We start from the raw sequence: 15,055 nt of genomic DNA, 5'->3' as shown, positions 1-15,055 counted from the left end.
TTATTGGGGGGGGGGAGGGTACTTGACTTGCTTGTCTTGCTAGGAGGGCAGAATTTTTGGCGTTTAATTCATAATAATATTGCTTTATCTTCTGAAATGTATTAAGTATCTGTGAAATTTCTAGAGATCTAAGTTCTGCTCTTTTTCTGGAGTTGTGTGTGTTTATGTCTAGTTTCAAGATCTTGTATTACCTGAATAAGTGGTGTTTGCCTTTCGGTTCTCTTTTTTTACTTCTGCTTCTTTCACTTATAAGTATGCCACAGAGTACAGCTTTAAATGTGTCCCAAACCACAAAGGAGTTCCAAATTGTTCTCCTATATCATTAATCTTAAAAATAATAATCCTGAATTTCTTTAAGAAGTTTCTTTGTGGTAATAAAATAAAACAGGGGTCTGTTTTCCAATAGAAAGGTTTAGATTTGTCTACTCCCCATAGAATTCTGGTGATAACAGGGGCATGGTCTGAGATGTTAAGAAGACCAATCTCAGAGTTGTGAACATGAGAGATAAAGCCTTCTGTGATTAATAAATAATCCAATTTGGCATAATTTTTCTATATTGCTGACATATGTGTATTGTATCTTAGGTCTGCATTGGCTTTGCACCAAGCATTGAAGTAATTGTGTTGATGTAATATGATGTAGAGGAATGTTTTAAAATAAGGTTTTCATAGGTTTTGTGATAGGTGAGATTTTCTGCCTTTATAAAAATAATCACTAAGCACAAGATTTAAGTCACCACTTTTAACCACTTCACCTTGTTTAAATGAATGCAGTAATGTAAAAGTTTAATCCAGAAATCGTTTTTGTTGTGTGTGTTGTGTCAGCCATGAGTTATCTACCCAAGGAAGATAAATCTTCCATTAGGGTCACTTAGTATTTATTTCAGTTGAAAATCAAATTTCAATTGAAAATCAAATTTTGGAAAAATCCAGATTGTTCATCCCCTACCTTGTGAGCTGTACCAATCTTCACATCCACTTGGGAGGATGGATTTTGTACCGGTGTTGTGTTTCTTTCTTTCTTTTTAAAGTGTATCTTTGGGGGGGGGACACCCCACAAGGTTTAGGTTATCCTGCTTTAAAGCAGATACCTTTCTTCTTCTGATTGGTGTGCCCAGGCCATTTACATTCCATTTACATTCCAAGTTGTTGCAGTTAAGTGTGACATTATAAGGTTAATTTAAAATTATGCACCACATACCAGGCAACAGATCTATTATGCATCAGAGTAATTTCAGTGTTATCATCGTATTCCAGAAGCACAAAATAAAGATGATCAGAATTCCAAAAGGGAGTAACTTCAACATTCAAACTTCCCACTCCCTAATCCCCCCACCAGTCTTCCCATCAGAATAATCCCTACACCTTTGGTTGAGAGCAGACTAATCTGTCTCTTTCTTCATGACCAAAATATTCATGAGCTAAGGTGAAACTGGGGGACATAAATATTAACTCGCTCTCCCCAGAAGCAGAAATTGTTTTACATGGTTATACTGCAAAAAAGAAAAAAAGATAATAATTGCCCTATTCTTGCCTGTTTTGGTTACAGAGCTCATAGCTCTTGGTCAAACTTAACAGTTAGTAGTTTTAGTGGGACCTCAGGCAGAGAAGAAGCCATCTCTGTGTTGTTTGTGCTGGGGTTTTTTTGCAGGTGTCTTTTTCATCTTGTTTTTCTTCCATCCCCGCCCCCCATTTGTTGCCATCTCCTTCTTTGAGTTATGTGTCTTCCTCTCCACTGCCTCCTTATCTCAGTTGTTTGTCTTCATTTGCTTGCAGTCCCAGTCATTTCAATATTTATATTTTATTTTCCAGTTGTGTAGAGGCAGCTTTAGTTACTTGTTCATAAGTTATTAGGAGTTTAATCCCATCTGCACACAGCCCAGCAAAGCAGAAACAACTGTGGGTATGAAACAAGGCTAGTGATAGACGTACGGCCTGGGGCAAATCCCAAAAGCAAGAGAGGTCTACATTGCTGCATTTGGCCTCTATACCTAAACTTCATAACCCCTGCAGTAACCTTTATCTGTTCATTTTTGAGATCTTTCCTCCATGGGAAATATTAAAGGTTTTGCAAAAAAAACCAAGTTGCTTTTAAAATGTTTGTACACTTCTTTCAATGAGAATAAATGATTGAGGAACAGTGAAGTCTCCACTTCTGAAACAGGTCAGGCTACATACTTTTATACACATACTTTGGGGAGGAGCCATGATTGTTTAAAGTACTATCATAGTGTTTTAAATGCATAGTGCAGAAGGGGTATATGACTAACATTAGATACAACTGCATAGTATGGAACTCTCCTTATACCAGGAGCTTTGAATAATGTTTTTCTTCCTTCTGTCCCAAAGTGGAAGCTTAAATTAATCCCTTGTCTTTTACATTTTGCTTTCCAATTAAAACTGAACTTCCTCGGGATTTCAGTGTAGAGTTAGGCATGCTTAAATCCACTGAAATCAATTATCTCAATAGGTTTAAGAATGGCCATTGGATTGTGGCCCCCAGAGTCAAACTTATTAGATAGATGACCCATACCCTTGCCACGTTTCATGTTAACACAACTGTTGGGTTACTTTGCAGCCCAACATATTTGAGATTTATTGAGACTATGCTCCCCAAGAAACCAATAATTGCCAGCAATTAACTTCTGGTTTGTTAGTTTACTGTGGACCATTAATGCTCCAACAAAGCAGCTGTTAACTAAACTAGCACAGTTGGATGTGGTTTGTCTATTTTATATAATTTCTACAGTATGTGTATATATCTCCCTCTGCACCCTTTCCCAGCAATATTCACACTTTTTTTAATCATCCTGGAAGATAGTAACAACTGTTATTTGCCCAATTAGTGTCTCTTTGGCAATGGTTAACAAGATATCTAGTGTGATACAATAGGAATAAATCCCATACAGTGCTCCATCACTGGCTTACTGTACTGTCATTGGACTGTATCTCTGGAATTAGCTGCAAAGAAGCTGTTTGTTTAAATGAAACCTAACTTTAACATCCAGTTTGTGTTCTGATTATAGAAAGTGTTGATTTGAACAATCTGTTATGGAGTTCAGCCAAAAGGTACACAAACAAAAAGAACTTTAATCTGAACTATGCAATTAAAGCAGTATCATACCGCTTTGAACAGCCATGGCTCCCCCTCCCAAAAAGGAATGATGGGAACTGTAGTTTGCTAAGAGTGCTGAGAGCTGTTAGCAGGCCCTGATTTCCCTCACAGAGCTACAATTGGCAGAGTTTCCTGGGAAGAGGACTGGACCGTTAAATCACTCTGTGAAGCTGGAGTTCCCAGGGTTCTTTGGGGGAGGCCATGACTTTTTAAAATGGCATGATGCTACTTTAAATGTATAGGATACAGGAGGCTTAAGTAAATCCAATGATGGTGGTTACTCCTCTTCCTCCTCACGGTTGCCACATAGTAGTCCAGAGAGTGAGAGAGTATATGCTATAGATCCTGTTGTAATTGACACAAGATAATATCACCAAGGCAACTATCTGTAAACAAACAATAAATGTCCATAAAAATCTTTCCCAAATAGGTTTTATCTTAAACAATTGCGAATGCAGTAAATAAAGTTCACTTGTCACTTATCAGTGGCTCAGTGCCCATTTCTTTCCTTTGCAAAATAGATTTTATCTTAAACAATTGCAAACACAGTAATAAAGAGTCCACTTGTGATATACCAGTGGTTCCATGCTCAGACGTCGTTCCGGTAACCAGATGTTTCGTTGCTAAAGAGCTTAGTCATCGAGCTGTCAAAATCAATTGTAACAGAATTGCACTGAATTAACAAGTAGAATAAGGAAAATTAAAAATATGTTGAGAATGCATAATTAAGATATACCTTTGTAGTAAAGAATATACAATAGAAGACAGTATGTAAACAACTTAAAGCAGGGGTGTGTCTACAAGAATAAAGGTGAGACAATAACTAGTCTATTCGCACATACATAGTTAATATCCCCAGTCCCACTAATACAAAAAAAAAAAACCCTATGGAAACTTACCTGTCCCCGTATACATTTTTCCATCGGGAGGAGCATAGAAAGAGGATGATGTCCTTCAGTTTGTTAAACCTCCTTAGGAAACACGGGTAGGGCTCAAAATCTTTGATATTGCCTGGTGGGTCTGGAAGGAGATTAAAGGAAGCCACATAGACCACATTCTCTACATGAGCACCATGACATCTGTTCATGATTTCAGCAGTGGTTACGCTGCCATTGTGTAGAACCCAGATGGATGTGCAGTCATGACTGCTGATGATGGGCCTGTTTCCACATTTTTAGTTGCAGCACTAAGATAGGAACATGGGAGGTTGCCTTATACTAGGTCATATTATCTGTCCTGCCTTTACTGGCAACAGCTATTTAGGGCCTCAAGTAGAGAAGGGTCTTTTCTATCATCTTCTACTTGATCCGGTTGATTGGAGATGCCAAGAATTGACATTGGGAGCTTCTGCGTGTGAAGCATGTGCTCTACCACAGACCTACAGCCTATATGTTGCTTCTCCCTATGCTGGTTCTTTTCACTGCAAAACAACTGACCAGTTTAGGTTACATATAGCACTTGGTTTGCATTTTGCATTGACCCGAAGCAGGGTGTCCTAGGAAAAAAAGTATTTGCCTTTTATTACAGCACTTTGCAGAATGTTCTCAACTGGGAATGTAGGGAATATGACCATCTAAATACTGTCTCTGCAAAATGTTTCTGCTCAATTTGCCAAAGCAAAGAAAGTTTAAAACAGTAGTAGCTTTGCTTATAATTAACACTGACTTCTTCCTCTAGCTGGATAAAATTACTTGTTCTGTAGCTCACAGCACGAGTGAGTGTGAATTGACTTTTCCTACTGAAAGTGAGGTGGGCCTCTCTGCTGAGCTAATTAGAAACATCAGAAAACATCCCATGTTACAATGAAATAGAAAGAGATGGATTTAGGTCAGCTTCTAATGAGTTTGTGCATGGTATGCTAGTATACACAACCTTGATGGCAGAAAGTGAGGGTGAAAGAGGAGAGCGCAAAATATGGTCTGAAGCTCAACATTAAAAAAACTAAGATCATGGCCAGTAGTTGCATCACCTCTTGGCAAATAGAAGGGGAAGAAATGGAGGCAGTGAGAGATTTTACTTTCTTGGGCTCAATGATCACTGCAGATGGTGACAACAGTCACGAAATTAAAAGACGCCTGCTTCTTGGGAGAAAAGCAATGACAAACCTAGGCAGCATCTTAAAAAGCAGAGACATCACCTTGCCAACAAATATATAGTTATAGTTAAAGCTATGGTTTTCCCAGTAGTGATGTATGGAAGTGAGAGCTGGACCATAAAGAAGGCTGATCACCGGAGAATTGATGCTTTTGAATTATGGTTCTGGAAGAGACTCTTGAGAGACCCATGGACTGCAAGAAGATCAAACCTATCCATTCTTAAGGAAATCAGCCCTGAGTGCTCACTGGAAGGACAGATCCTGAAGCTGAGGCTCCAATACTTTGGCCACCTCATGAGAAGAGAAGACTCTCTGGAAAAGACCCTGGTGTTGGGAAAGATTGATGGCACAAGGAGAAGGGGACGACAGAGGATGAGATGGTTGGACAATGTTCTCGAAGCTACCAACATGAGTTTGACCAAGCTGCAGGAGGCAGTGGAAGATAGGCATACCTGGCGTGCTCTGGTCCATGGGGTCACAAAGAGTTGGACACGACTAAACAACTAAACAACAACAACAAAATGCTAGTACAGTATAGATGATGTTCTATTCAGTTATCATTTGTTACCAGGAGAAAAAGTGAGCTTTGTTGTTGAGCTGTGCCTACCACTGTGGTGTCAACAACAGCACACACCTTTCTTGCAATATACAAAAGCAGGCAAACTGTTTATCATCTCTTCCCAGTGATCAACAGCTGCCCATGAAATGTTGGAGAGTGTTTTCGGTGGTGGCTAACAGTTATGATAACTTAAGCAGCCATCCTGGAGCTTTATAAAATGTGTATCGTATCTAGATGCCTGTTGAACCGGAACCCATTTCTGTGCACTAGGATCGAGCCAGCCCCCAGGGGAACGAAAAGCCAAATATTTCCGGTATCCAATAACAGGGCAAGGGCCCACCTCACCTGTGACTGGAAGCCTGATGGTGGCAACCCTGCTCACTAGGTCTGACTTAGAGCTCCAGACACTTATGACAAGCTCCAAAGCAGATAAGGAAAAGTCCTGAGGCAATAAGCCTCCAAACTCTCAGCCCCGTGCTGGCTCCAACACAATTTCCCCAACCCTCAGTACACCAAAATTACAATGGAATACTGAAATAAGTCTCATCTTGATCTTGAACCAGCCGACAAGTCTTAACTTGTAGCGGATACTGCATAGGTCAGATTGACCGGCTTCCTGCCTGCTGTCCTGTGAAGGTTGGAGCCTATTCCAACCTTCCGAGACCCTGCGCACGACACACTTTTAGAAGGGTCTCTGAAAAATTAAAGCTTTACTCTAGCAGACATTGCAGCGGACTGAATTCTGATAGTTTTAACACTACACCCGATCTGCAGCAGGTGGGCGAATTACTGCAGGTCCTGCTCAGAGGATGGGGGCAGATTCCTTTGAATGGCCGAGGACTGCCAGCTAAATTTTAAGAAATCAGTCCAGGCCTTCTCATAAGACCTGAAAGCGGATGGGGAAACGTAAGCTACTACTCCTCATAATTATTAATTGTTGACAAGTGCCACAGGAGCTCCAGAAAAATCCGGCTATAGCTGGGCGTCCAGAGCCCAGGATCTGAAGCTCTCCAACTGAAAAAACGGGATAGAGCGACAGCAAAAACATTAGATGATCCCGAAATAAAGCGAGCAGAAATGCAATATTAAACCTTAAGCAGTGCGAAGACTCTGCCAGAGCATGAGGACCGTTTTGCCAGGACTCTCACACTGCCTGGTTATCAGACCAAGACAGACCCGACGGTCCCTAAACTCCTCATTCCAGATGTGCGCTGACACTACAATGGGGAAAACTCGAGAAAAGTTAGGTTACATGTGATTGCCTTGCCCTGCCAGGCTCAAGGCCACTGTACATGATGATGGAGGGACCCCGGGCCATGAGACCACCTGGCCAAGCAGGAATGGAAGGGGCAGCCTGGAGCAACCACCCTGCATGCAAAATTTAACTGACCTAGGAATGATAGGATCTGACAAAGCAACACTTGCTTCAGAGGAAGTATTACAAGAATAACATCCTTCAAGGCAAACAGCTTTTCCACAGGCAAGCAGATGTTTGAGCAACGGTATCCAGCTAGCCCCCAAATACATTAAAAGGGGCAGTAGGACCCACTGTCCTCCACTGCCAACAGAACACCCAGCTCCTCAGGGAATAAAGGGGCATCTAGTAAGCTAAGCAGAGGCTGGTGTCACATGAACCAGCCAGTAAAATAATCCACATAACGATACCCCCAGTTAAACGAGTCTTGACTCTCAATGTTCAATCCAGAAAGGCGCTAAAGGACTCAAGTGCTGCACAGCCTATTGAGCAACCCACTGACATCGCCTTATCAATATAAGGACCATCCAATTAAAGCCTAACTACTTAAAATCTTGAGGGTGAACCAGCAGCAGCCTAACAGCCGATTCAATATCGCATAATGCCAACAAGGCACCTCCTCCAATTTGTTGGTAAGCTCAACTGCCTGATCCAAAGATGCATATTTCACGGAACAATTCCAGAGGGATAGCATCATTCACTGAGGTGCCTTTGGGATGCGATAAATATGGATCAGATGGAATTATATGGGGCTTTCTTAGGGACGATCCCCAATGGGGATAAATGAAAATCGGGACTAGAAGGAGAATCAAGGGGATCCCACCATACGTCCCCATGTAAGCTGCTTCCTAACCTTCTTTCTGGCTACCACAGGTAGCTCTCTAACTGGCTTTTGAGTTGCTGTATTCTGAGCCACTGGCTGAAAAGCCAGAGGAATCCCAAACCTTGGGAAAAACCCTTCCCGCAAGCACAAAGCTACTGACCCATCTAGATAACCTTTTAGCCGGGCTTTCAAGGGAGATATTTTTATGGAAATATGGGTGAGAGGTATTGAGTTATTGCTTGCCAGCCCCCGCTTGGGCAAGATGCCCTGCCCTGTGTTGCCACCATGATGTGTAAATTTACAGGGCCAACACTGGCCAGAAACCCTAAAGCTGCCACCGGGCCAGCTTCCTGCATACCAGCTTCCGGTTCTATTGCTCAGGGAATTTCCATTTGAAACGTGGAGCTGCGCAAGTGGTCCACATGTCCCCGTCCCTGCGATCCTAGCGAGCTGAGGGGATGATGGCAGCCCTGCGTCTAACATTCCCATCATAGTGAATTACCACTTATAGAATAGTGGGGTTGGAAGGGACTCCGAGGATCATCTAGTCCACTCTCCCACAATATAATCATCATCATCATCATCATCATCATCATCATCATCATCTATTTGTACCCCGCCCATCTGGCTGGGCTTCCCCAGCCACTCTGGGCAGCTTCCAACAAAATATTAATATACAGTAATGCATCAAACAGTAAAAGCTTCCCTAAACAGGGCTGCCTTAGATGTCTTCTAAAAGTCTGGTAGTAGACATCTGGTGGGAGGGTGTACCACAGGGCGGGTGCCACTTCCAAGAAGGCCCTCCACCTGGTTCCCTGTAACTTGGCTTCTCACAGTGAAGGAACCACCAGAAAGGCCCTCGGCGCTGGACCTCAGTGTCCGGGTAGAGTGATGAGGGAGCATGCAGCTGTCCCATACAGGGACCAATCCTGCAACCTAGGCATTACCGGCACCATACGCTGACCAGCTGAGCTATCCAGGATGATCCCTAAAGACCCGGAACAGCCTCACCCTGACCCCTGGAGAGGTCCAAGGTGATGTCTGAATCATCATCATCAGAGCCCAGGGATGATTTACCTGCAAGGAGGTGTAAGCATAATCCCCGCTCCGCTTTTTCCTGCCTCTGAAGACGCTTCCTTCTGGAAGAAGGCACCTGGGGCATCAGCAAGTCATCCTCTGCAGGAGAGGCAAGCTCTGGAGGCATCTGCAAAGGCCCTGTCATAGTCTGCAAAAAGAAAAACCTAAACAATGTGAGGAACAGGTGAAACCAATGCTTTGTGCACCACATGGGGACGCTATTCAGGCCAGAAACGCTGCCAGAGGCCATCAAATTCTAGGGCCAAGTGGGCCAAGCCCTAGGATCACCTGCTAGGCCAGACATAAATGTTTCCAATGAGATAACAAAGTTGAGGCAGCCCACCGCCTGTCCAGGTACCCCTGCTTGCCCTTTAGAGGGAAGCACCTCCTCAAGAAACCCAAAGTTCTTTTTGGGAGCAATAACACAAATGGGCCAAACTACCCAGCAACAAAATAGTCCAAAAGGAGCAGCTTGTTTTGCTTTGTTATAACAATGGCTAAGTGGGGGATATGAACCCTGTCTCCCAGGTCCTAGCCCTGTACTCTAGCCACTAAGCCACAATGGCTCGTCTCTAAAACGGCAGTCACCACTATCAGGGGAAAACAAACTTGAAGAAAATAAACTTGTTCAGAAACAGCATAGTTAAAGAGCATACAAAGAGTGCTCATTGGAGGCACAAAGAGCCTCTGGCTCCACTCTGTCTGCCTAAGATATACATTAGCAACAAGTGAGCCTGCAAACAAACAGATACATTCTTAATAGAGAGAATGAGTCACATGTCACAGAAACTTAACAATTTACTGTACTGCTAACTGTAGCAGGCTTAGGCTTGAATGATATGTGCAGGTCGTGCAGGCCTCCCTGCTTCTGCTCTCTGCTTTTTTGTCTCATTGCAATATTAAAGGAACTCAAAATAGTGCTCCTGCCCAAGGCTAGATTAAAATTTGGCCAAGAGCACTGCACGCACCCAAAATAAAGCCAACCTATGGGGATACTATAAATGAAACTGATTCCATGTAAGCTGTGAACAGCCCTGACTAGCCCCACAATTAAACAGGCGAAAATGGGGAAAACCTTTTTGCAAAAGAAAGCCCCTAATGGGGGCTCTCTCCCTATTGGGAAAGGCAAGCCCAGGAGGATTATGCACATTCAGCGCTCACAAGTACAGGGAGAATCTTCCCAAAGGGCAGGGTAAGGGGTGGGGTGGGAAATCAAACAGGAAAAAAGGGGGGGAATTAAATTAATTAAGGGACTAGAGAAGATTAAAAAGAAGGGGAAAATAAAGAAATGTAACCAGACAGTGAGACAATGAGAAGATCGCTCCACTGTCCTCCAGACGGTCCAAGTGCTCCAGGTGATCCGTTGCACGCAGCAAAGAGAAAGCTCCAGGCTGCGTGCAGAGTATTTAAACATTTTACCCCTCCCACCAAAATTGCACAGCAAAGAGAAAGCTCCAGGCTGCGTGCAGAGTATTTAAACATTTTACTCCTCCCACCAAAATTGCAACATAACTTTTACCCCAGCAACCCAGTGAACCAATCACTGCCCCAGGCCATCTTTAGAGACCCTGCCTGGTAACAGAGGGGTGGCTCAGCAGACCCCACCGCAACACGTGCTCTCCATGAAGGAGAACACGCTTTGCATGGTGGACACACAAACAGACGCAATTTTGCATACAGTTTCCCATTTTGACAGAATTTTTTGTCGTTCCTATTTTCCAATTAAGCTATTACACTCCGAGTAGACCAATTAAGATTAATAGGCCTAAGTCAGTCGTGTCTGTTATTTCCCATAGGTCTACTCTGAGTAAAACTGACAATATTTATTTCTAGCCCCTCACCCTAAGGTCTCAGGGCAGGTTAAAACATTAAAACACAACTCAAAATATTGTTTTGACATAACATTACACAATCCGTGATTAATTTGACTTAAGAACATGAGAAAAACCTGCAAGATCAGGCCAATCTGTCCCAACATCCTGTTCTCACAGTGGCCAACTAGATGTCTCTTTTGGGAAACCCACAAGAAGGACGTGAGCACGATGACACTTGCCCCTCCTGCGGTTTCCAGCATCTGGTATTCAGAAGCTTGCACTGCCTCTGAAAAATTCAGGGAGAACATAACTAGCAAGGTTAGTAGCCTTTGATAGTCATATGCTCCATGTGTATTTCTAATCTTCTTTTAAAGCCATGTGAGTTGGTGGCCATCACTGCCTCCTGTGAGAGAGAAAAATCTTATTTTCATTGGACATGCTGTGTACAAAAAGGATGCTGCACAACATGAGTGTCTGTAAAAGTGACAAATGCGTATCTTATCAGCTCAAGGAGGGAAACGGTGTTAGTACAATTTTAAAAATCTAGCAGAGTAGCTGTGCTTCTAGCAGCAAAGTTAGTTCCCACAGAGCTGATTTGCATTGCAGATCTCTGTTAATGTAGAACATGCAGACCAAGTTTAATCTAATACATGCCTCACTACTTTAATCAGTCAAAACAAAAAAAAATTTTTTCTTTCCAGTAGCACCTTAAAGACCAACTAAGTTAGTTCTTGGTATGAGCTTTCGTGTGCATGCACACTTCGTCAGAAGTGTGCATGCACACGAAAGCTCATACCAAGAACTAACTTAGTTGGTCTTTAAGGTGCTACTGGAAAGAAAAAAAATTTTTTTGTTTTGACTATGGCAGACCAACACGGCTACCTATCTGTACTTTAATCAGTGTGAGAGCAATCAGTTGTGTTTTCGAAAAGATAAATCCTGTCTCACCAATCTGTTGGGATGTCAACAAGCACGTGGATGGGGATGATCCAGTAGACATTATATACTTTCAAAAAGCATGTAACAAAATAGCTCACAAAAGCCTTTGCGTAAACTAGCAGTCATGAGACAGGAGAGCAGGTCCTATTCTTCTTCTTTTTTGGTCTGATAGCTGGTTGAACAGCAGGAAGCAAAGAGTAGGAGTAAAAGGAGAGTGGTAGTACAGAATCAGGTACTCTTTCTGAAGCAATAGAATTTAACTGCTCTAGTGATTTTCAAGCATTGAAAGACTATGCCGGATTACTTGTTGCTAAGCTGCATGAGATGTCCTTAGCAGGGGTCAGCAAACTTTTTCAGCAGGGGGCCGGTCCACTGTCTCTCAGACCTTGTGGAGGGGCCAGACTATATTTTTTTTTGGGGGGGGGGAATGAACGAATTCCTATGCCCCACAAATAATCCAGAGATGCATTTTAAATAACAGGACACATGTAAAAACATGCTGATTCCCGGACCGTTCGTGGGCCGGATTTAGAAGGCGATTGGGCCGGATCTGGCCCCCAGGCCTTAGTTTGCCTACCCATGTTATACAGTATATTGAGCTCACCTAAAATGATACCCTATAATATGTATTAGGGTCTATCTGTCTATCATCTATCTATCTATCTAATGAGTAAATGCCTCAAAGAGTTGTTAGTCACGGGAGTTTGAGCAACTGGTTATTGGTGCCCTCCGTTCTTCCCTCCCTGATTTGTGCATTTCAATAAAACTAAATTGGCATTTAGTTGAATAAAAGGATAACCCAACAGTATTAGCCTTCTTTTTAGATGAGATGTTCATCCGTTAAATTGGCATGCTCTGTATTTTCTGAGACACTGGAAGGCTCTGATGAATCCTAGAGGATATTCTGGGAAAGCCTCCAGTTTTTTCTAGCTTGCTATCCAAGTTAATTACACTTTCACCAAGATTCAAGAATCTTTCAAATGTATTTACTTTCTTTCTTTCTTTCTTTCTTACTTACTTGTTGTTATTGTTACATTTTCAAGTCACAGGCACAAGCTTGGTCAAGAATAAGGTTACCAGATTTTTTTTCAATGAATCCGGGGACACTCCAACTTCAGTAGGAATGATAGGATTTTGTCAGGGGACTAATTTGTAAATCTGGGGACTGTTCCTGGGAAACAGGGATGTCTGGTAACCTTAGTCAAGAACCCAGAGGGCCAGATTACTGCATCTACTGTTCAGCTGAGTAACACTCAAAGAAACTGGCCAGGTTCTGAACCAATTTGCACTGATTTGGGGGTGGGGAAAACAAAGGTGTTGCTTAAGTTTTCCTGAGACATCCCTGTATCATTATGGGTCATGATGGCTGATCAACAGCAATCTGGAACTGTCAGGGGGCAGGGCACTAAGAAGAAGAAGGGTGGGAAGGAAAAGCCCAGGAGAGTAGGAGGGACCTACCTTACCAGCTGCATCTTCCCTGGAGAAGGTAGGTGGTACATTTAGATGGAGGGTAGCAGGTTGAATGCCTTTGGCTGAAGGCTTTCTCACCCAGCCTCTCCTTCAGGCCCAATGCTCTGCCCCCTGAAGCAGCACCTCATAGGATGGAATCCTTTGCTTACCAGTTAGTAAGCAAAAGATGCCATCCTGTAAGTTTCTGGTACTTCCTGTGGGACAGAGACAGAGACAGAGACAGAGACAGAGAGAGGTCTCGGTTGTATGTGTATGTGTGTGGAGATGCAGCCTCCTGATCATATGTGTAATTAGGGTTTTAAAAACACTAATTAAACATTAGCCCCATCTCCAAATTGCTTTGAGGATAGAGCCAGGGTGGGTCAGGTAGTCCTTGGGTTGGCCCAGGTCAGATCAAGGTTCTGGGGTGAGAATGGTCTATACACAGACCTACTTAAGATTGCTAGTAAATGGATAACGTAAACAGGCTGGATTCCAACACACCTATGGCCCTCCTGGTGTTGGATTCCAACAACACCCGAAGATGCCAGCATGTCCTATGGTTAGGGATTGTAGTCCAACAATATCTGGAGGCCAGCGGTTTAGTCACTCCTGTTGTGCACACAGTAATATATGTCTAGTACATGTGACTTCATGCAGATATTAGCTTTGAAGCAAGAGGAAAAACAAGGAAGTAGTAAGTGCATGGAGAAATGCTATTGTGAGACAGACAGAAAGTGGAATTGCTCAACACCTACCTTGCCTTACCTTCACCTGAAAGGAAAGCAGAGACCAACCTGGTGATAACAGAACAAACAATGCAAGGAGGGAGCTAAACCTAAGATAGGAAAAGAGGTGGTAAGGGAACACCTATCTTGAATAAAATCCAATCTCCAGGTCCTGATGAGATGCACCCAAGGGTTCTAAAGAAGCTTGTGGATATGATCTCAGAGACCCAGTCTATAATATTTGAGAATTCTTGGAGATCCTTGTGGACTGGAGGTGGGAAAATGTTGTCCCCATCTTCAAAAGGGGGGGGAGACCCAGGTAACTACCAACTGCTGAGCTTGTCATCAATACCAGGAAAGGTCCTAGAACAGATAATTAAACAGTGTGGTGCCCTCCACTTGTGGAATGCTCTCTCAAGGGAGGCTCACCTGGTACCATCATTATATATCTTTAGGTGCCAAGCAAAAGCATTCCTTTTTCATCAGGTCGTTGGCTTTAATTATCTATGGCCTTTTTATGTGAGTAGGATGCTTTAAACTAGTTTTTAAAAATAGAATTGTCTTTCAGATTTTTTTTCCTTAGTGCTGGTTTTAATGTATGTGTTTGCTTTTTGCTTAAAATGTTGTAAGTCTCTTTGAATTACCATGGCAAAACGTGGCTAATAAATAAATAGCAATAATCTATTTTAACAATAAATAGTTATTAATAATAATCTGTTCCTAATAAAATTGTAATCATCTCCATCTATGTGATGGAACGACAAGCAGCCAACCCTCAAGTCTGTCCTGTATAGACTTTTATACAGGATACAAACATGTAAAAAATTAAGCACCTTCCTGAGGCAAGAAAAAAAACCAGAAAAGAAAAATAATTCTTTCTAGAACCTGCTATTAAGTAATTTCAGTGTCATTAACTGATAACTTAAGTGCCAGGTTGCCTCACTGTTAACTTTGCTGAAGCTCTTCTGACAAGACAATCCTGAGGTTAGCTCTATTTTATTATCACCAGGAAAACTTTAAATATTTAATTCCTTTCATTTGTCTCTGCAGATGGGGGGGGGGATGCTGTTTCTAGAGGCAAATTGTGAAGGATTGCCAAGGCTTTCCTGAACAAGTAAATTGCTGGTTCCTGTTGGGAAGGTTAATTCAAGAGATACAGCAAAGCCACATTTGGTCTCCTATCTCTTGGCTCCATAGCAAA

At 42.6% G+C, this 15,055-nt stretch overlaps 1 long non-coding RNA gene across 1 annotated transcript in view; it reads right to left on the bottom strand.

Annotated features, from left to right (window-relative positions):
• The window catches only part of LOC310754377, a 351,494-nt gene extending 342,444 nt beyond the window's left edge, over positions 1-9,050 (bottom strand). Inside the window, exon 1 of the long non-coding RNA XR_014543778.1 lies at positions 8,925-9,050. This is a non-coding gene — a long non-coding RNA (uncharacterized lncRNA). The remainder of the gene's footprint in view (positions 1-8,924) is intronic.
• Positions 9,051-15,055: the final 6,005 nt, after the last annotated feature.

The sequence above is a fragment of the Podarcis filfolensis genome (genome assembly GCF_964270895.1).
Source record: "Podarcis filfolensis genome assembly, chromosome: Z".
In the NCBI taxonomy this organism is placed as follows: Eukaryota; Metazoa; Chordata; class Lepidosauria; order Squamata; family Lacertidae; genus Podarcis; species Podarcis filfolensis.
Note: the sequence above shows the minus strand (reverse complement) of the source record. Positions and strands in the feature narration are given on the sequence as shown.